Here is a 21,911-nt window from a genome sequence, read left to right as displayed (position 1 = left end):
TTATGAAAATAAGTACATCGTAGTCCTTATATAACCGTCACTCCATTTATACTATTTGACCCAAGGCTACAATAAAATACAGGAGCCAATGAAAAGCACCATTAAAGACTGCAAGTTAATAAGAAGAGGTGCTAAGATTCTTTTCTGCTAAGAGAGGGATGTTCCTCAAAAAATTTTGCCCTGTTTCCCTGTCCAGTTGTCCACACATCCAGAGCTTTAGTTATTATTTTTCTCAATACTCTGGCTTCTAATCAGATTCTGTTCCCCAAAAAACAATTATCTGTTCCCTTTTGGCTTCTGATGATCACAGCACAATAAACTACTGTTTTCTATAACGTGCCCTCAGATTCTGCAAAATAAAGCACAGCTCACATCCTAGGAGCACTTGATTTTTCAACCTACACACACCCTGATTACATTTAACTGCACAAGTTATTGTACATTGTAATTTTCTTTCAGTGCTTTTTTAACGTCTATATTGGAACATCATCCATTTAACTGACTTGTACAACTGCTGTGTGACAGGCACCATGCTGGATCCTCAAGCAAGTCAAAGGAATCATCAACCCTTTAAAAGTCAGTGTGAGAACGCAACTGGATTTTTATTTTTAGTAGTGTTTCAGTATGCCATTCCTAAGATGTAAAGTACTTAAAAAGTATGTAATTTTAGCATAATTCATGTATAATAGATTTAAACAGGACTAATGATGCTAACATAATTACTAAAAATCCAATGAGTATAAAGTTTCCTAAACATGATTACAGCTCCTAACTTTGCAGCTGAATCACAAAACTAATAAAATCTGTGTCCCTTTTACCCTGGAAAAAAATGCACATTTATAAATACATATAAATTCTGTACAATATCAGGGAATCTCAGATTATAAATCTTGATCTAGAGAATGCTTTCACTAAATTATATGTGAGTGATCCTGAATTGACTATGTAGAGCTAAGTTTCATACTCATGTGTAGGAACTCACAAAAACACACTTTTTAAAAATTAAAATAGCTTTAAGCTAACATCTATGCTGCCCACTTGTTACAAAGTAGCTTAAAGATGGGTTTTATACCTGAGAATTAAATCCCAACTATATCCAAAAGAACGAACCAGAAAATTTAGTAGTTGGTCCAACTCCTCAAAAATAAGCAGACCTCCTTTCTTTAAGCTAGAATCTGTTATGGAAAAATCGGAATAACCCTCCTTGTTTATTACAATGAGAAAATATCCTAACAAAAGAAAATGCTTAAAAACTATAGATCAAAGTCTTTAACTGCATTTGAAAGATTGTCTGAGTTATACTTAGGCTGCTAGAGTTATACATAAGATGGGACTCTCAATTCAATCACTCAGAACTTACATTTAGTAAAATGTACACTTTAATCTAATCTAGTTACACTTGTACAAATTGTTAAGATCTCAAAGTTCTGCATCCCATCATCATTTTACTTTCACATTTGTCTGACAGACCATCAATTATTTACAACATTTCACATATAAAAGATTCTATACACTGATCATATAAGTGAGTTAAAACCAAAAGGTCATATATTATTCTTCTGTACCTTTTAGAATGAAGACCATACCAATAAAGAGTCAGATTTCCAGTAACCTGAGAACAAAATCATGAACTTGAAAATGTTACAATACCTACAGACTGAGGAGTGAAAAACAGCTGCACAAAATGCACTAAAATTAAAACTACTAATTAAAAAAGAATCTTGGTTATCTGACTTCCTCTGGGATCCTTTAATTCTAAATTACCTGAAGACAGCAGCTAAGGCGCTGCGACACTGCGTGAGCAGAGTGAATGCCCGAGGGGACACGCAGGGAAGGGGGAAGGAGACGCTGATGAAGGGCAGCACCTGCAAGGCAGCTGCTGTGCAGAAGGGACCACACGGTCCACACCTCGGAAGCTCCCGGAGGCACCGCTCGGTCACAGAGTCATATGCACATGGATGACAAGCAATCCACAGCAAAGAGGCAGAGGAAGACCTGGGCAATATATTCTCACTAAGCACAAAAACGAGTATGACAGTATTTCCCAAATTTCTGTCACTCATGTGCCACTTTGTGTCTGAGTATTCTATTAAAATAGCTCACAGAATTCTACATTAAGTCCTCAAAAAACAGACTTCTTGTCTGTTTTACTCTTAAATTTAACCTAAGAGCTGTGCACTGATGTAGCTATTCTGAGTCCTGAAGAATCTTATTTAAATAGAAAACTATCTTTACCATTCTTAGAAAGATATAAGGGGCCCTACGATACTCGCGCCGCATAAGCTTTGCTATCCTCATGAACAGAACCTCATCACCTCCTTTATCCGGATGGTATTTAAGTGACAACAAACGATACTGTTTCTTGATTTCTGCTACTGTTGCTCCCTGAGAGGGAAAGCTTTATTTCAGTAAAAATAAGCACAATGCAATCAAAACATAATCCATCCAATTTTGAACTTAAAATATGAACTATTCAGTATTTTCAGGAAGAGAAAATCAAGTTTTCATTCTATATATTTTGTCCCCAAAATTTCACCCTATGTACTTTTTAATAAAAATATACTTGTTTTGCCCCATACCTACTATGTGCTGTGCAGTACACTAGGCACTGACGATTGAGGGTTAAACTATAAAAATGCTATATTTAAATAAAGTATAATGATGTTTAAATATCAAAGAATGACAATGGTAAATGAAGCCTGGCTAAAAAAACCCTCAAATCAAAGGTTAACTTCCTTTCTAAGAAATAATCTGAAGAATATGTGGTTTCATCTGCTTGTCAATATTTTAATATTAAGTAAACATTTATTAAGTTTACCTTAATTGTTTCCTAATTAGACTCAGTTTCTATTATTATATTTTTCATATTGATTTTTTATGGCATTAAATCCCCAAAACATTTTAATCTTAAAAAAATCTCTTGATGACCATGATCACAATAAGAAAAATCAGATGATCTGCAATCAGCTAGAGATAAATACACTCCTACTATGTATCTCTGTAAAGCCATCTACTGTGCACAGACTATAAGTAAAAGAAAGTGGTTTGGGGAAAATATGGAAAGAACACTAGATTCAGGCTGGCTACTAAAGAGTTATGGACTGCAGACAAGACACAAATTTTCCAGGCCTCATTTTCTCCACTGGAAGAAAAGGAGATGATCCCTAGCATTCATTTCATTTCTAACTTTCCACTAATATGCCTAAAAGACTAATTTTCTATTGGGATCAATCAAGTTCAAGCAAGAAATCACCTAAGAGGCACAGCCAAGGTTAACCCGAAGGACAGTAACACCCGCTCTCCATGAGACAGAGAGACGCACCACACCCTGGGTGCCAACTGACGCAGGCTTGTGAGATCTGCCACACCACTAACATAAACACACCTGCTGGTTTTAAACTTTGCATTAAACCACCTTATATATCTTTTAAAAATATACTAACTTCTCATCTCATCTTTAAATATTCTTACATTCTAGCAATTAATTACAATCCAGTCCTTATAATAGGATGGCAATCAACATCTGTAGCTTAAAAATAATATATATATACATTAGAATAATAATGGAATGGATACCTTATTTTAATAAAAAAATTTAACTGACCAAAGTCTGATTTCTTTAGGCCCAGTCCACTTTCTTTTGGGATGTGGACCTATATTATTTTCATGGGATCAATAAACTAGTGAGCATTATATAAAAATACTACTTACGGGAACCAAATTTAATACTTCATAAGGATTGTATTCTTGGTATTCTCGGTCTGTTTTGGAAACTTTGTATGCAAAGAATAAGAACAACGCCCACCCTGCAAGCAGAACTATTTTCCTGTTAAGGAAAAAGATAAGTGAAAATTGAATAACTACATCTGCATGGTTTCCCTTTAGGGGTCTAAAGACAATACACAAGACCGAGGCATAAAACTACCTAAGGTAGTCCCATAGCACTACGCTACTGACCCGAATCCTGAGGCCCCTGAGCTGGGAGCCGCCATGCCAAGGACAGCGTCTTTTCCACCTCTGAATTCTCTACAATCTGGACAGTGCCTTGTGTGTAATATTTTCTTAGTTACTATCTGCAGAATTTTATTAAAGAAGTTAATTCAACTTATTAGACCTATCACATCAAAATATATTAACTCTAACTATTCAGTAAACCATTTAATGTAAAAAAGAATTGCTCTTGATCTTGAAATTACACTTTCAGCAAGATAACCTACAGAAAATAATGGGTCAACTGTAAAAAGGTAAATAAATAGCCTTCTTTATAATAGCAAAACTTTGTAAATGACCTAAATGCCCATTTATAGGGAACGAATTAAATGAACTAAGATAAAGCCACATAATGGAACATTTTTTAGCTGATAGATAAAGATGTGTACAACAGGTTAAAAAAAGATCTAAAAGAGCACATAGTTTGAAAAAAAATGTCTTCTCTCCAGTATGTTCTGCTTAGTAAAAATATTTAAAAGACTGATACTACCAGTGTTGGAGAGACTAAAGAGAAAGTAACCCACACATCCTTCACTCTGAAGAGTATCTGACAATAAGGTATCAAAAGCCCAAAATAGGTACAGACCCTTTTCACCATCAATCTACTCCACTTCAAGAAACTGAGAAGGAAATAAACTAGAACTAAGTACATAAAATATAAAAGGGTAGTCACAGATAATAGAAAATAGCAGAGAACACACATACACAAATGCCCATCAATAAATTACTGGACAAATAAATGAATAGTACATCCATACAGTAAAATACTATCTAGCCACTAAAATAATATTTGCTGTGGAATATTATCTACCTTGTATTCCTAAATTAAAAGAAGGTAAAACCGTTTTCAAAGCTGTATGTATGTAGCTAAAAAAGTTTATTATAAATACATATATACAAGGTAAATATCTTTAAGTGATGAAATAATTTTTTTATACCCTTTGTATTACAATTTGTTTAACAAAGACATAAAATGAACCACAGGAGGCCTAATCAAACAGAACTGTGGAATGCCCTGTTTTCAAAGACAATGAAAACGTTCCATGTGTTTATAAACTCTCCTGATAGGAACCTAACTTAAACACGGTTATTTGGAATGAGCCTCCAGCATCCACTTCAACCTACCTGCTGACCTTTATCACCCTGATTTTTCAAACAAAATCAGTCCCGGTCCCAAAGTCCCCTAAGCTTTCCCACCATCATGCTTCGGCATCTTGGATCCTTCTACCCAGAATCCCATCTCTGACTATCCAAACTCTACTCAGCTTTCAATTCAATTCAAATTATCCACCCTCCAAGAAGCAATTCTTAACCCTCGCCAAGACGGTGAGTGGGGAGGCCGTGGTTACAGCCAAGCAGCACAGACAGGACCTTCCTCTTCTGACTCGCCGCCGGCTCCTCGAGCAAGTGGAAAGGGTCTTCCTCGGTTTTAACCAACTCACAGCGGCTTCTACACAGTAGGCACTCACATGCACTTTTCTTTCCATCTGGCCAAAACAATGCTCTAAACCTTATTAAGGACGAAATGCGGTAAGCTGCGCTCCACACTACCTATACGCCCAAAGGCCAAGACAGGGCCCCTGGAACACTCCCGCTTTGACCTGGCCGACTAGGGAGAGTTAGCCAAGACCCTAGGCTCTGTAACAAAGCTACCTGGGATCAAATCCCAGCTTTCCCCACTTAAGAACTGAGAGATCTTGGCAAGTTACGTAGCCTTTTATAACCGTTTCCAATTTCCAAGGCACGTGTGAGAAGTTAGTGGGATCAGGTATGAAAAGCACCTAGACGGTGTCTCACAGACAGCAAACAATCAGTTTGTATTAGCTGTTCGGTGCAGCTCTCCCCCAAATCTCAGACGGGCCCTCCTTTCCTTAGGGAAGCCTGCTCCGTCGGGAGTCGCGGCCGGGAGCCCTCCTCTGCTCCTGACTTCCCCCGCCCAGCCCTTCCTAAACACTCTACCATTACTGCTTACTTGCCAGGACCCTCCAAGACTAAGATGTTGAACCGTGTCTATTTGTGACTCAGTGTTCACACAATACTTACTCAATGACTAATAATTTAAAACAGTAATTTTAACTTAAACCCAAAGTTTGTTAAGACCCTCAATATGCTAAAGAACACTTGAAAATATACTTTATCCCCACATGAATTAGTAACTGCACTTTGTTTTGCCAACTCTCCCAAAAGGCTAACATGGCTCAGAAAACAGATACACGGTGAAATCGAAAACCACTAACGCAAGATTTGAAAGCAAGTAAGGGTAGAAGAGAGGGAGCAACATGCCTAGGATACACGACCGCCAGGAGAGGCAGCACCTGGCTCTCCCAGGCAACGAATGGAGAGGGGAGGCTCACGCCCGACTTCCCACAGCAGGGAGACCGCGCCGCACCCCGAGAGCCGCAGCAAAGGTGGAGACAGAGCGGGCCGCACATCGCGCTCTGTGCCCCGTTCTCTTCCATCATATTTAGCTTCTCTGAAAAGGTGTTTTCCCCACGTGTAGCTTTAGTAATTAATTTATGAAGTCTAGTGGGTTTTTTCTTTAAAATACTTTAAAAGTCATTTTGGAAGCAACTTCCAGCAATCAGAGCATTACACAATGACAGCTTAATTTTGAAAGAAGGCTTCAGGGTTAAGTAGCAAAAAGGTTTTTTGATGGTTTCTGACCTTATCTAAATTGCTGCCGGATCTATTTAATTCTTCCGTAAACATCTTTGATCTGTACTCCTATTTAAATAAATCAGTACACTAATCACTGAGGAGAACGTCCCAGAGTTGGGATTTTCTTGAAAACTAAGGCTCAGATACCCACACAGTGTTGACCAAAGCCAAAACAGAAGAGATTGGGTGGCAAAAAATTGGCTGTGGAGCCTCAGAAAAGTCTGATTTAAAATGATATCAAAAAACAAACAGTGAACATGAAACTACTCCTGAAAACACGAATTTTTAGCCTTCTAGTTTCACATCATTAAAGAACCCTTAACACTAAAGCTAAGATCCCTCTCTCTATAAAGGAACAAAGCCAGGCAAAGTCAAATCTTACAAAGAAAAACTATTTAAAGTTACACAGATATGCTGAAAACAACCATCATCATTTAAACCAAGATTAAAAAATACATGGGCCTACTTTCACTATTTCCTCTGCTAGGTCTGCCCCTCTCCTACCGCCCAGAGGTGCCCGCGGCTCCCAGCACGCAGCCCTCTGAGAGGGGCGGCTCTCACCTGCCAGCACTTTCACCTATTACCTCGGAACGGATGCCCGAGGGCGAAGGTCCAAAGCCCAGGCTCCAGACCAACACATCCCACAGCCTCACAAAACCAAGCAGGCCCACTGTGAACAGGCCCGCGGCCTGTCTGAGCAGGTGCGGCCGCCACAATACAGGGTGGCGAGGCCCCTCCCACCACTTCTAGCTGCAGGGTCCTGGCCAAGTCACCTCATCTCCTTAGTCTCACCTTCCTCATTTGAGAAAAAGCAAAAGCACCTACCTGGAGGCTGACCTAAAACTCATGAGACGAACACAAGCCCTGGCACAGTGCCTGGCACACAGCCCATGCGCTCGATAAACTGACTGTCACCGTCAACTGAGAACTTGACCATGGCACCTGTCTGCTTTGGACAACCTTTTAAAGATTCCCCCATAATCTTTAAGACAAAATTCAAAATCACGGCACACAATGCACAGGGTCATCTTCAAATTCCAACTTCTCTTTCTCCCCTCGCTCCCCGATTCAGAAGTAAGCACGCCTTCTATGAACTTCAGAGCCACTGTGTTCAGACAGCTCTCAATCTCACAAACCCCACTTTACCCCTACTAAGCTGCAATTTCTTCACAGTCACGTTTTACTCATCATGTATCTATTTTATATGATACACAGCTAAGCGTAAACATTATGATTTTTTATTAAAACCAACTACTTACTTTACAGTAGGAATAATATTTGGCTGGGGTTTTAATAACCATAAACGACACCACATACATCTTCCATATACTTTTCTGATATTCTTTAGTCGAATTTGCTCTGTCAAAAAAGAAAAATAAGGTGGTAAGTTAATTCATAGTGAAAGCACAGCTACACTTAATACCATACTAACCTTCATTACCATGCTAATATTTTATTGGAACACAGAAGTATTGCCTACTTAAATAACCTTTAAGAAAAATCCACAAAATATGTTAAGTTTTCTGCCACTTAGAATGAACAATCTTATTCAAGTACCAGGCAATCATTTGTCATGTGAGACTTAAATAACCTCTAATTGAAAAACATAAAAACTGACTTGAACCCAAAATATTTAGTCACATTAGCAATCTCTGAGAAATTCTCCTTTCCTTTCTGCTATATAAGGAACAAGTATAAGTTGAAACATTCAGTTTACTAAGGAAGGTAAGCAGAAATGGTATCCTTGAAACATGAAAATAATTACGGTAAACTAGAAAAGTCACCCAAACCCATAAGAAGTTACAATAGGTTCGTGCAAGCATATGACAAAAGGCTTTTAGTCCCCAGGATAGTTCTGCAATTTAATTAAAAAGGAATTAAACCAAAACCCAAATACCATGTATTACTTTACTAAACTCACCACATTCTCTTGGTTTGAGTAACCCCCTCAAGATTAAAAATGAATACCAACACGATGCTCAATATACCTAATGCTACGTAATGCTACATTTGTGGCTTGGAATAAAATGTCCAGTGATAGTATCGCACTCAGAACCCAAAAGCACTACCCCAAACAAACGTAAATGCACACATATATTCTGAAAACCAGATGATGACTCGGAAAATAATCCTGGTGATCACAGACACCGAGGCTTGGGACACGAGGAATGTGAAAATAACTGTTTCCTAAAATGTAAGGGGATAAAGCTGTACTTTTAAATTACGATCCCCTCAATTTAGAAGGTGGTTACATCCATTAAACCCATCATCAATTGAAAATACACCTCACCCCCCACACCTGAGCGCTCAGCCTCGCCTTCCTGACATGTGCTCAGAACGTTCACACCGGCCTGCAGTCGGGAAAACTCATCTAGCACAAAGCCTATTTGATTTTGATAATAAAGTGTTGAATACCTCATGTAATTTATTGAATCCTCTACTAAAAGTGAAAAACAGAATGGCTGTGTGCGCCAGAGTGGCTGTGAGCGTGCCGGTTGTTTACCCCCATGCTCACCCTGCCACCTGGGGGTGCTGCTCACCCAGCATCGGGAGGGCACTGCACGTACACTGCTAGCCCGGGTTTTCCCACATCCTCAAATCAAATAATCCTAAACTGAACCATCAGAAATCAGGGACTGTCTGAACTCCATTTTATACTGTGATTTTTAAATATGCAACTAAAACTTATGAACATTTTAAGTAGGTAAGGCTTCATCCTTAAAAGGATATGTATTCAAGATGGCCAAAACCCTTTTTCATCTCCTTAAGAAATAGGAGAATAGTATGTCAGATCTTGTCACTTCTCTGCTTAAAAACCTCCAAAAGCTTCCCACTGCACCTAAAATAAAATTCAGCCTTCTTACCCTGGTTTGCATACACAATCTGCACCCCAGCTCTACCTCTGACTTTATCCCAGATTATTCTCACCTGCCACCTCCTGCAGTTTTGATCTGTTTGAGGAACATGCTCAACTCTTTCTTGCCTTAAAGGCTTTTGTACACAACTGTGCCCCCAGCTTGAAATAGGCTTTTCCTGCCCAGTCCAGATCCTTGAATGCCTGGCTCCCTTTGTCATTCAGCATAAAGAAATGTTCTCAGGAAGATTTTCTCTGAATCCTTCTCTACAGATATTTATCACTACCTGGTATTTTTTATTGTTTATATACAGTATGTCGATTGGCTCCCCCACACTAGGATGTAAGCTTCAAGAGAACAGGGACCCCGTCTATATTGTTCACCCCCATATTCCACTGCCTAACACAATGCCTGGCAAATAGTAGGTGCTTAATAAATACTTGGTGAATGTATGAATTATTTCATTTAGTCCTTCCAACCATGAGGCAGTGGGGAGTGTATTATTATGCTTAAAAAAAACCCTGAGGCCCAGAGAGGTTAAGAAACTTGCCCAAAGTTACAGATGGTACTAAAGGAATAGCAAATACCACTAAAGAACAGAGACAGGACTTGGGCCAGGTTTAAACTCACAGGCCTGTGCACTTAATCCCATCATTTTACCTGCCTTTCCCGAGTAACAGAATAACTAGATTGCCTAAAAGTCTCAAAGGAGCTAAATTATACCATGCCCCTGTTCTCACTAATCACACCCATCACACTGTATCTCCAAAGCAGAAAATATAATAGGAAGAAATCCAAGTCAAAAAATTTAAGAAAAAGGGGTAGCTTAAAAAATTGATTAAGTAAATGATAGCTCTAATCAAAGATCTGTTGAGACAGAAGGTTACAGACCAAAAAAAAAAAAAAGTGTCACAAATAAAACTGCAAAGACTTCTGTGGTGAACAGTGTGGGACGAGACAATGTAGCACATACATTCCTAAATCTGAGGGGAAATTGGCAAACCTGTTCTTTTTTTGTTTTAGCTCAATTTGTTACAGAAGTGTCAAGGTCCAAAGGAAAAGTAAAGATCCACCCTTCCTATCTATAGGAATTTTTATGAGCCATTTGTCTCTAAGCCAGAAGATCATACTAAGGAAAGGAGAATCTAAACCACAGGAATGATTCATTCCAAGTTGCATTTCTCAAGCTGAACTAGACATACAAGACAGTGGAGGGTCATAAACAAACTACAGTGCGCGCCAACAGGGTCTCTGAGAAGGACGCTGTCTCCTTAATGCTCTCAAACACGACCCCACACCCTAAGGGTCTTCCCTACCCTGCCATCCCAGCTGCCAACACATCTGATCCTCTACCATCATCACCTCCTGTTTTTCTTTTCACCCTAATCTTATAGTAATAATCCATAGCCCAAGTCAAAGGTTAACTATTTCTAGAAGACAAGAGAAAAAGAAACAGAGAAGCTCAAGTACCGTTAAAGAAATGCTAGCTTTTAAAAAGAGAAGGCAACCTAAAGCGCTTACAAGGATGTACGTCCCACCACGAACTTAAACACTACATACCCCTAAGTAAAAACAATTCACTTAGCTGAAAAAGCCTCTAGAGATAATAAGAGGCACAGAGAATGTCCTGCTCAAGACCACAGCCAATCTAGCCAGAGAGTGTTTAAGTACATTTCTGGATGTTAACACAAATCCATACAACAATCTCGACACAGACATGACAGCAGAAGGAAGAAAATATTCACCATTCCAACACCCACATAATAATGACAAACAGCACTTTTATGTTTGCTTTCAGTCCTCCTGAGGAGAGTATCGGGGAAGGAGAAAGGACGAAGGGGGGAGGGGCAGGGCTGAGGGCGCACGCTCAGGAGGGGCACCTCTCTGAGCAAGGACGCTGCGGCAGCTGCCCTCAGGTAGAGGCTGGGCACTGCCTCAGCCAAGGCTCTCAAGGTCATGACCACAGTGCTAATCACCCCGCCGCCTCTGCCCAGTGCAGCAGCTGCCCGAGCAGCAGTTTCGCAGAGAAAGGCTAATTTAAGGGCAGCATTAGTTGATGTCCTCGTGCACAAACTGAGAGACACAAACACGAAAGCTGAAGTTTGTGTTAAGGTCACATTACCCCTAATTTTTTATTTAATTTCTATCTTCATGTTTAGAAATTCATCATAAACATCACTTAATGACTGCTAATAAACAAATTAATAAAGACACTATTAAATACCTACTGTCCTAAAATTAGACATATAAAATGCTTCTTGTTTTTTGGGTATCTAAGTATTAAATATTACAGTTACCTAAATAGGGTGTTCTGAGCCTCAATTTCCAGCATGGTGGGGTGCGTTCCCCACACTTCCAACAAGCAATTTTCTGAACACCAGCTGGATTTGGGTGACCATGAATTCAACTCAGTTCTGACACTATTTGAAGACAGCATCAGATTCCACAGGTTAAGGGCTCAGTCCTGTAAGACCACTCACACCTGCATACACACGCAAATACACACACACACACACACACACACACACACGGCCCGGCTTTAGATGCCGCTCACAAAACCGGGGGAGGGGGGTGTCCAGCTCCCTGCTTGGGTTCAATTATTTCCTAGAGTGGCTCACAGAACTTGGAGAAACACTTTGCTTACTAGATTACCACTTTATTAGACAGGCTGTAATGCAGCCAGATGGGAGAGGGGCTCAGGGCAAGGGGAGGCGGGGGCGCAGAGCTCCCATGCCCCCCAGGGCACCGCTCTCCAAGCGTCCGCCACCCGGGAGGCTCCCCGCACACTGCCCTTCGGGCTTCCACGGACGCGTCATTACAGAGGCGTGAGCGAGTGAGCCGCTGGCCCCCGAACTCGGCCTCCAGCCCTCTCTCCAACCGCAGGGTGGGTGCTCCAGGCAGCCGGCCGCCAACCTCGGGGGTGTTTCCGAAAGTCGTCTCCATTAACATAACAAAAGACACCTTTCTCACTCTCGACTTAGAAAATTCCAAGAGTTTTGGGAGCTGTGAGCCAGGAACTGTGTGGACAAAGACCAAATACATACAAGAAATATGCTTTGTTCGTCTGAATGACCAAACATACACTTTTTATAAATTACAGTAAGTCAAATCGTCCTGTAATGGAATTAGTCCCAGAAGTGGAATTAGTAGGTTTAAATTTTTTAACAATTATAGCTCCCTAAAAAATGAAGTAGGACTTTACATTTCTTGTCATCAGTTTTTGCGAATGGCACCCCTATTCTTCAGCAACCAATTCTAACACCAATTCCTCCTCATCCATACTCAAACTCTCCAGGGCAGAGATGGTACCTCATCCAGAAGGAATGCCCTCGGCCCTCCCGGGCACCTGGAGAACGGCGGTGTCCGCACAGGCAGCCGCCCAGCCCCGAGCAGGAGGAGAGCGCGGAGAGGAGGGCGGGACGCCCGGGCCCCACGCAGTCCCCGCCCAGGGCCGCCCCGTCCCCTGGGCCCAACCCCCGTAAGGTCCAGCACAAGCTGATCAACGAAGGACTCCGGTCACTGGGGCTTTCCCAATTTTGTGCGCTTAGGGAAGGCTTTGTCCGCGAACGCCCGAGGCCACCAAAACATCATAGTATCATTACGCTGCAGCTGGGCCCCGCCCTGGGTTTTGCTCAGGGGCTCAGTGGAAAGATGATGAATACAAACTTGAGAAAGAGGCCGAAAACGAGGAACGAAGGCAGATCCAAAGCATGGTGCGGAAATGACAAAATGGGAAGGAGGAAACCAAATAAACTCCCATAAAAATGCACTATATAAAACCTAGCGGGTGGCTACCAGCCTCAGGGGCAGCCTGCTCCGCAGCGAACTTTCCTCCCGCTAAAAAAAACCCCTTTGCAGCTTTAACTCTCTATCGGGTCTCTTGACGGGCTTCTTCCCTTCAAGAAGACAAGAACCAAAGAACTCCACAGTCCCCTGCCCAGTAACAGCAGGCACCACATAAATATTTGTAGACAATAATTCTCTTATTAAACAGATACCTGGTGAACACCTACTATGTGCCAAGGCTTTTCTGGACACTTAGTAAACAGCAGAAAACAAAAACCCCTGCTACCACAGACCGTATACGCCAGTGCAGGAGAGAGTGATAAAGTAAGTAAGCTGTATGATATATTAGGAGATAGTAAGTGCCAAGAAGAGAAAGTAGAAAAAAAGGAAGAGCTTTCTTATAGATAGAAAGACATATCACAACTTTAAACAGGGTGCTCAAGCAAGACATCAGTTGAAAGATGGCATTTGGGAAAGGAAATACAGAATATGCTGGGTGTCCTGAGGAAAAGCGCCCCAAGCAAAGGGAGCAGCAACAGCAATAATTGAGAAAATTATCATTAACTGATGCTGATTGTGCTTTTTAGCCTAGCAACTTCACTGCTAAAACTCAGTGTCTCCCAGTAAAAGTATTAAGAATGCATACAGAGATTCAGCCACCTGGACGTGCTACACAGCATCCATTATCATGTATATTTTGGCCATTATCATGTATATTTTGGAACCATCTGGCTGTCCTGCAACAGGGAATTCTGTTAAATTCTATGACGGTGGATCCATATAAGCGTATACTGTGCAGCCTTTAAATACTCTCATAAAACTTGGTTTTTAATGTTATGGGAGAAAGGTCATGAGAAAAAGTGAGAACAAGTTACAAAGCTGAGTAATTTTAATCGTCAGCATTTTATAAACCATCAAAGTCTTGAAGGATATAATGTAGCTAACTTCAAGTGGTGCAGTGAATGGTTGACTTTTTTCTTTTTGTGTTTTTCTGTATTTTCTAATTTCTCCATGGTAAGAATGCATTACTTTTTGAAATGAGAAAAAAAAAGGAATGTTTTTTTTCTATTTTTTTATTCATTATATTATCATTAATCTACAATTACATGAAGAACATTATGGTTACTAGACTCCCCCCTTCACCAAGTCCCCCCACTGACAAACCCCATTACAGTCACTGTCCATCCACATAGTAAGATACTGTAGATTCACTACTTGTCTTCTCTGTGTTGCACAGCCCTCCCTATGCCACCCCCCACATTATACATGCTAACCTTAAGGCCCCCTTTCTTTTTCCCTGCCCTTACCCCTCCCTTCCCACCCCTCCTGCCCAGTCCCTTTAACTTTGGTAACCGTTAGTCCATTCTTGGGTTCTGTGATTCTGCTGCTGTTTGGTTCCTTCAGTTTTTCTTTGTTCTTATACTCCACAGATGAGTGAAATCATCTGGTACCTGTCTTTCTCCGCCTGGCTTATTTCACCAAGCATAATACCCTCTAGCTCCATCCATATTGTTGCAAATGGTAGGATTTGTCTTCTTCTTATGGCTGAGTAATATTCCATTGTGTATATGTACCACTTCTTCTTTATCCATTCATCTACTGACGGACACTTAGGTTGCTTCCATTTCTTGTCTCTTGTTAATAGTGCTGCGATAAACATAGCGGTGTATCTGTCTTTTTCAAACTGGGCTGCTGCATTCTTAGGGTAAATTCCTAGAAGTGGAATTCCTGGGTCAAATGGTATTTCTATTTTGAGCTTTTTGAGGAACCTCCATACTTCTTTCCACAATGATTGAACTAATTTGCATTCCCACCAGCAGTGTAGGAGGGTTCCCCTTTCTCCGCAACCTCACCAACATTTGTTGTTGTTTGTCTTTTGGATGGTGGCGATCCTTACTAGTGTGAGGTGATATCTCATTGTGGTTTTAATTTGCATTTCTCTGATGACAAGCGATATGGAGCATCTTTTCATGTGTCTGTTGGCCATCTGAATCTCATCTTTGGAGAACTGTCTGTTCAGCTCCTTTGCCCATTTTTTAATTGGATTATTTGCTTTTTGTTTATTGAGGTGCGTGGGCTCTTTATATATTTTGGATGTCAACCCTTTATTGGGATCTGTCATTTATTAATATATTCTCCCATACTGTAGGATGCCTTTTTGTTTTACTGATGGTGTCCTTTGCTGTACAGAAGCTTTTCAGCTTGATATAGTCCCACTTGCTCATTTTGCTTTTGTTTCCCTTGCCCAGGGAGATATGTTCATGAAGAAGTCGCTCATGTTTATGTCCAAGAGATTTTTGCCTATGTTTTTTTCTAAGAGTTTTATGGTTTCATGACTTACATTCAGGTCTTTGATCCATTTCGAATTTACTTTTGTGTATGGGGTAAGACAGTGATCCAGTTTCATTCTCTTACATGTAGCTGTCCAGTTTTGCCAGCACCATCTGTTGAAGAGACTATCCTTTCCCCATTGTATGTCCGTGGCTCCTTTATCATATATTAATTGACCATATATGTTTGGGCTAATATCTGGGGTCTCTATTCCGTTCCACTGGTCTGTGGCTCTGTTCTTGTGCCAGTACCAAACTGTCTTGACTACTGTGGCTTTGTAGTAGAGCTTGAAGTTGGGGAGCAAGATCTCCCCCGACTTTATTCTTTCTTCTCAGGATTGCTTTGGCTATTTGGGGTCTTTGGTGTTTCCATATGAATTTTTGAACTATTTGTTCTAGTTCATTGAAGAATGTTGCTGGTAATTTGATAGGGATTGCATCAAATCTGTATATTGCTTTGGGCAGGATGGCCATTTTAATGATATTAATTCTTCCTAGCCAAGAGCATGGGATGGGTTTCCATTTGTTAGTGTCCTCTTGAATTTCTCTTAAGAGTATTTTTTAGTTTTCAGGGTATAGGTCTTTCACTTCCTTGGTAAGGTTTATCCTAAGTTTTTTATTCTTTTTGATGCAATTGTGAATGGAACCGTTTTCCTGATTTCTCTATTAGTTCATTGTTAGTGTATAGGAAAGCCACAGATTTCTGTGTGTTAATTTTGCATCCTGCAACTTTGCTGTCTTCTGATATCACTTCTAGTAGTTTTGGAGTGGAGTCTTTAGGGTTTTTTATGTACAATATCATGTCATATGCAAATAGTGACAGTTTAACTTCTTCTTTACCAATCTGGATTCCTTGTATTTCTTTGTTTTGTCTAATTGCCGTGGCTAGGACCTCTAGTACTATGTTGAATAACAGGAGAGTGGGCTTCCCTGTCTTGTTCCTGATCTCAGAGGAAAAGCTTTCAGCTTTTCACTGTTCAGTATGATGTTGGCTGTGGGTTTATCATATATGGCCTTTTTATGTTGAGGTACCTGCCCTCTCTACCCATTTTGTTGAGAGTTTTTATCATGCGTGGATGTTGAATTTTGTTGAATGCTTTTTCAGCATCTATGGAAATGATCTTGTGGTTTTTGTCCTTCTTTTTGTTTATCTGGTGTATGATGTTGATGGATTTTCAGATGTTGTACCATCCTTGCATCCCTGGGATGAATCCCACTTGGTCATGGTGTATGAACTTTTGATGTATTTTTGAATTCGGTTTGCTAATAATTTGTTGAGTATTTTTGCATCTATGTTCATCAGGGATATTGGTCTGTAATTTTCTTTTTTGGTGGGGTCTTTGCCTGGTTTTGGTGTTAGGGTGATGTTGGCTTCATAGAATGAGTTTGGTAGTATTCCCTCCTCTTCTATTTTTTGGAAAACTTTAAGGAGAATGGATATTATATCTTATCTGTATGTCTGATAAAATTCCAAGGTAAATCCACCTGGCCCGGGGGTTTTGTTCTTTGGTAGTTTTTTTTATTACCACTTCAATTTCTTTGCTGGTAATTGGTTTGTTTAGATTTTGTGTTTCTTCCTTGGTCAGTCTTGGAAGGTTGTATTTTTCTAGGAAGTTGTCCATTTCTTCCAGGTTTTCCAGCTTCTTAGCATGTAGGTTCTCATAGCATTCTGTAATAATTCTTTGTATTTCTGTGGGGTCATGATGTTTCCTTCCTCGTTTCTGATTCTGTTGATGTGTGTTGATTCTCTTTTTCTTTTAATAAGTCTTGCTAGAGGCTTATCTATTTTATTTTCTCAAAGAACCAAGCTCTTGGTTTCATTGATTTTTTCTATTGTTTTATTCCTCTCAATTTTATTTGTTCTCTGATCTTTATTATGTCCCTCCTTTGCTGACTTTAGGCCTCATTTGTTCTTCTTTTTCCAATTTCGATAATTGTGACATTAGACTATTCATTTGGGTTTGTTCTTCCTTCTTTAAATATGCCTGGATTGCTATGTACTTTCCTCTTAAGACTGCTTTCGCTGCATCCCACAGAAGTTGGGGTTTTGTGTTGTTGTTGTCATTTATTTCCGTATATTGCTGGATCTCCATTTTAATTTGGTCGTTGATCCACTGACTATTTAGGAGCAAGTTGTTAAGCCTCCATGTGTTTGTGAGCCTTTTTGCTTTCTTTGTACAATTCATTTCTAGGTTTATACCTTTGTGGTCTGAAAAGTTGGTTGGTAGAATTTCAATCTTTTGGAATTTACTGAGGCTCTTTTTGTGGCCTAGTATGTGGTCTATTGTGGAGAATGTTCCATGTGCACTTGAGAAGAATGTGTATCCTGTTGCTTTTGGGTGTAGAGTTCTATAGATGTCTATTAGGTCCATCTGTTCTAGTGTGTTGTTCTGTGCCTCTGTGTCCTTACTTATTTTCTGTCTAGTGGATCTGTCCTTTGGAGTGAATGGTGTGTTGAAGTCTCCTAAAATGAATGTATTGCGTCTATTTCCTCCTTTAGTTCTGTTAGCATATTGTTTCACATATGCTGGTGCTCCTGTGTTGGGTGCATATATATTTATAATGGTTATATCCTCTTGTTGGACTGAGCCCTTTTTCATTATGTAATGTCCTTCTTTATCTCTTGTTACTTTCTTTGTTTTGAAGTCTATTTTGTCTGATACTAGTACTGCAACACCTGCTTTTTTCTCCCTATTGTTTGCATGAAATATCTTTTTCCATCCCTTGACTTTTAGTCTGTGCATGTCTTTGGGTTTGAGGTGGTGAATCTCTTGTAAGCAGCATATAGATGGGTCTTGGTTTTTTATCCATTCAGTGATTCTATGTCTTTTGATTGGTGCATCCAGTCCATTTACATTTAGGGTGATTATCGATAGGTATGTACTTATTGACATTTCAGGCTTTAGATTCATGGTTACCAAAGGTTCCAGGTTACTTTCCTTACTATCTAAGAGTCTAACTTAAGTCACTTAGTATGCTCTTACAAACACAATCTAAAGGTTCTTACCTATTTCTCCTCCTTTTTCTTCCTCCTTCATTCTTCATATATAAGGTAACAAATTCTGTACTTTTTGTCTATCCCTTGATTGACTTTGGGAATAGTTAAATTAATTTTGCATTTGCTTCGTAATTAGCTGTTCTACTTTCTTTACTGTGGTTTTATTACCTATGGTGACAGTTATTCAACCTTAGGAACACTTCCATCTATAGCAGTCCCTCCAAAACAGACTGCAGAGATGGTTTGTGGGAGGTCTCTCAGCTTTTGCTTATCTGGAAATTGTTTAATCCCTCCTTCAAATTTGAATGATAATCTTGCTGGATAAAGTAATCTTGGTTCCAGGCCCTTCTGCTTCATGGCATTAAACACATCATGCCACTCCCTTCTGGCCTGTAAGGTTTCTGCTGAGAAGTCTGATGTTAGCCTGATGGGCTTTCCTTTGGATGTGATCTTATTCTGCCTCTGGCTGCTTTTAACAGTCTGTCCTTATCCTTGACCTTTCCCATTTTAATTAGTATGTGTCTTGGTGTTGTCTTCCTTGGGTCCCTTGTGTAGGGGGATCTGTGGATCTCCATGGCCTGAGAGACTATCTCCTTCCCCAGATTGGGGAAGTTTTCAGTAACTACCTCCTCAAAGACACTTTCTATCCCTTTCTCTCTCTCTTTTTCTTCTGGTATCCCTATGAAGTGAATATTGTTCCACTTGGATTGGTCACACAGTTCTCTCAATATTCTTTCATTCTTAGAGATCCTTTTTTCTCTCTGTGCCTCAGCTTCTTTGTATTCCTCTTCTCTAGTTTCTATTTCATTTATTGTCTCCTCCACCGTATCCAACCTGCTTTTAATACCCTCCATCGTGCTCTGCAACGATTGGATTTCTGACCTGAATTCAATCCTGAGTTCTTGGATGTCTTTCTGTACCTCCATTAGAATGTTGCTGATTTTTATTTTGAACTCCCTTTCAGGAAGAGTCATAAGATCCATGTCATTTAAATCTTTCTCTGGAGTTACATTAATTTTTCTCTGGACCAGGTTCCTTTGGCATTTCATATTTGTATATGAAGCCCTCTAGTGTCCAGAAGCTGTAGTCTCTGGAGCTGCTCAGCCCCTGAAGCAATGTCGGGTGTCGCAGGGGAGCAGTACTGGTGCCTGGGGGGAGGAAAGAGCTGTTCCCCACCTCTTGGCTGCTGTGCCTGTCTCCACTGCCTGAGCCAGTGGGCTGGTCACACAGGCATAAATTTTTGTCCCAGAGCAGCCAGATATGGATCCCTGCTTTCCACAAGCAGCCAGAATCCCAGTCTTCCCAGGAACTCTGCCTGTATTAACTTTCCAACCCGGTAGTCATGAGAGTCTCATGAAAGCACCATGAAATGTAGGTTTGTGCTCCCAGCACAGATCTCCGGAGCTAGGTATTCAGCAGTCCCAAGCCTTCCACTCCCTCCCTGCTCCGTTTCTCTTCCTCCCGCCGGTGAGCTGGAGTGGGGGAGGGCTCAGGTCCTGCCTGGCCACAGGTTTGATATGTTACCCCGTTCGGTGAGGTCTGCTCTTTTCTCCAGGTGTGTGCCGTCTGATGCTGTCCTCTTTCCTGCTTCTCTCTCAGGATTAGTTGTGCCAACTATATTTTCTAATTGTATCCAGTTTTAGGAGGAAGCCTCTGTATCTCCTCTCATGCTGCCATCTTTTGGAATAATGTTTTTAAAGTCATTTCTGCAACTAGACAATGTGAGAAGTTAAAATCTGACATTTGTCTTAGCTACATAAAGATGATAATCACTTAATAATGAAATTTAATAACCATTATGCCTAATCAGCAGCATAACGAGGATAACATAGTCATCAGTTGTACCTTAAACAACTATATTTCTTTCTCCTACTCCCTACCCTCTTATTCCTCCTCCTTCCCTTCTTTCTTTTTCTGATAATATTTATTCATATTTACTAAACATTTTCCATGCATTATTCATAGTACCAAGTAAATTAAATAAATTACCTGATTTATTCTTCAGAAAAAATATCTATGAAATAGTTACTATTTGCATATCCATTTAACAGATGCAAAAACAGAAGCTTAGGGTTGTAAATAATCACCCAATTCTTCTTAGCTTCAAACCCAATATCAAACCCTAGTTAAGAAAAGCATGCATTTTGATGACAAATAACCAAGTTAACCTTTGATGCTCATATAGTCACACCCTTATGGAAATGCTAGGCTCAAACCTGACAATGTCAAAATCAATTCACATTTTCACTTCCACTGGATTCCTTGAGCTGTGGTAATAAACACATTCTAGAAGACTAAACATTTGCAATAAAACCACCCACACTGTAGGTACTTATTCTAACACATAAAGGAACTTTCACCTATAAACTACCAATGTGACTTAGAGGCAGTCAATAGAGCTTTTGATTGGTCAGACTAATTACTGAGCACCTCGTGTTATACAAAGCACTGCTAGTATATTCTGGGGGCATAGCAGCAAGTAAGGTTAACACAGGCTCTGTCCTCATGGACTTGCTGCCTAATAATAGGTAAGGTGCAAAACAGTGCGGCCATGGAGAAGTGCAGGGCTCCTTGTAAAGCCATAATCCTGGGCACGCTCACCGCTCCGTTCAGTCACAGCCTGCCCTGTCTTTTTTACAAAATTGACTCTGCTTAGCAAACTTTTGTGTCCCTTCTTTATTCTTTGCATCTACTCTTCCAGGGCGTGTTGAACTAATTTTTAACTGTTTGCAGATTTACAAACTGGAAAACACCAGAACTCTTGCAAAGCACCTCTTAGCAATATTCGGGGAGTGTGAGACAGCATGAGAGCGGTGGTTAAGTGGCTGAGATGGTGGCATAATCAACAGTCCTCTGGAAAGAAACACTAACACCCCTGTTGCCCAGCCCTGCTCCTTAAATGACAGCCCTACCCTTCACCTCCTGGTACTAGATTTCCGGGATCCGCTCCTACCCGACTCCCCGCAAAGGTTTGCCTTTCCTGCTCAGAACTGCTCCGCTGAGGACTGGCCTGCTCTACGGGCGGACCTCCGCGCTTCGCTTTGCGTCGATGCTTGTGTTCCCCGGCAAAGGGCAGGATTGTACAGGCGCCCTGGTCCCTCTGCACGTAATCAGCCTCGAAGCAGATGAAAGCTTGGAACAAATCACGGCCTGTGCGCTTGGAGATGCCAGCTTGGGCCGTATTCTGGGCAGAGACTCAGTATGCCTGAGACCTGGTGTTGGTCTGGGGGTCACTTCCTCTAGGGGTCTTTTGTGTGCGGTCTCACGCTCTAATGAATGCTGTGGCTAGACAGG

General features: G+C 40.6%; 1 long non-coding RNA gene across 1 annotated transcript; it reads right to left on the bottom strand.

Annotated features, from left to right (window-relative positions):
• Positions 1–2,277: 2,277 nt before the first annotated feature.
• On the bottom strand, positions 2,278–9,039 carry LOC130680915 (uncharacterized). The gene is made up of 3 exons (XR_008993948.1): positions 7,908–9,039; positions 3,712–3,826; positions 2,278–2,385 (listed from the first exon to the last, which is right to left on the bottom strand). It is a non-coding gene; the product is annotated as an uncharacterized LOC130680915 (long non-coding RNA).
• Positions 9,040–21,911: the final 12,872 nt, after the last annotated feature.

Source organism: Manis pentadactyla, chromosome 15 (genome assembly GCF_030020395.1).
Source record: "Manis pentadactyla isolate mManPen7 chromosome 15, mManPen7.hap1, whole genome shotgun sequence".
NCBI lineage: Eukaryota > Metazoa > Chordata > Mammalia > Pholidota > Manidae > Manis > Manis pentadactyla.
The sequence above is the reverse complement of the archived record's forward strand: the minus strand, read 5'-3'. Positions and strand labels throughout refer to the sequence as shown.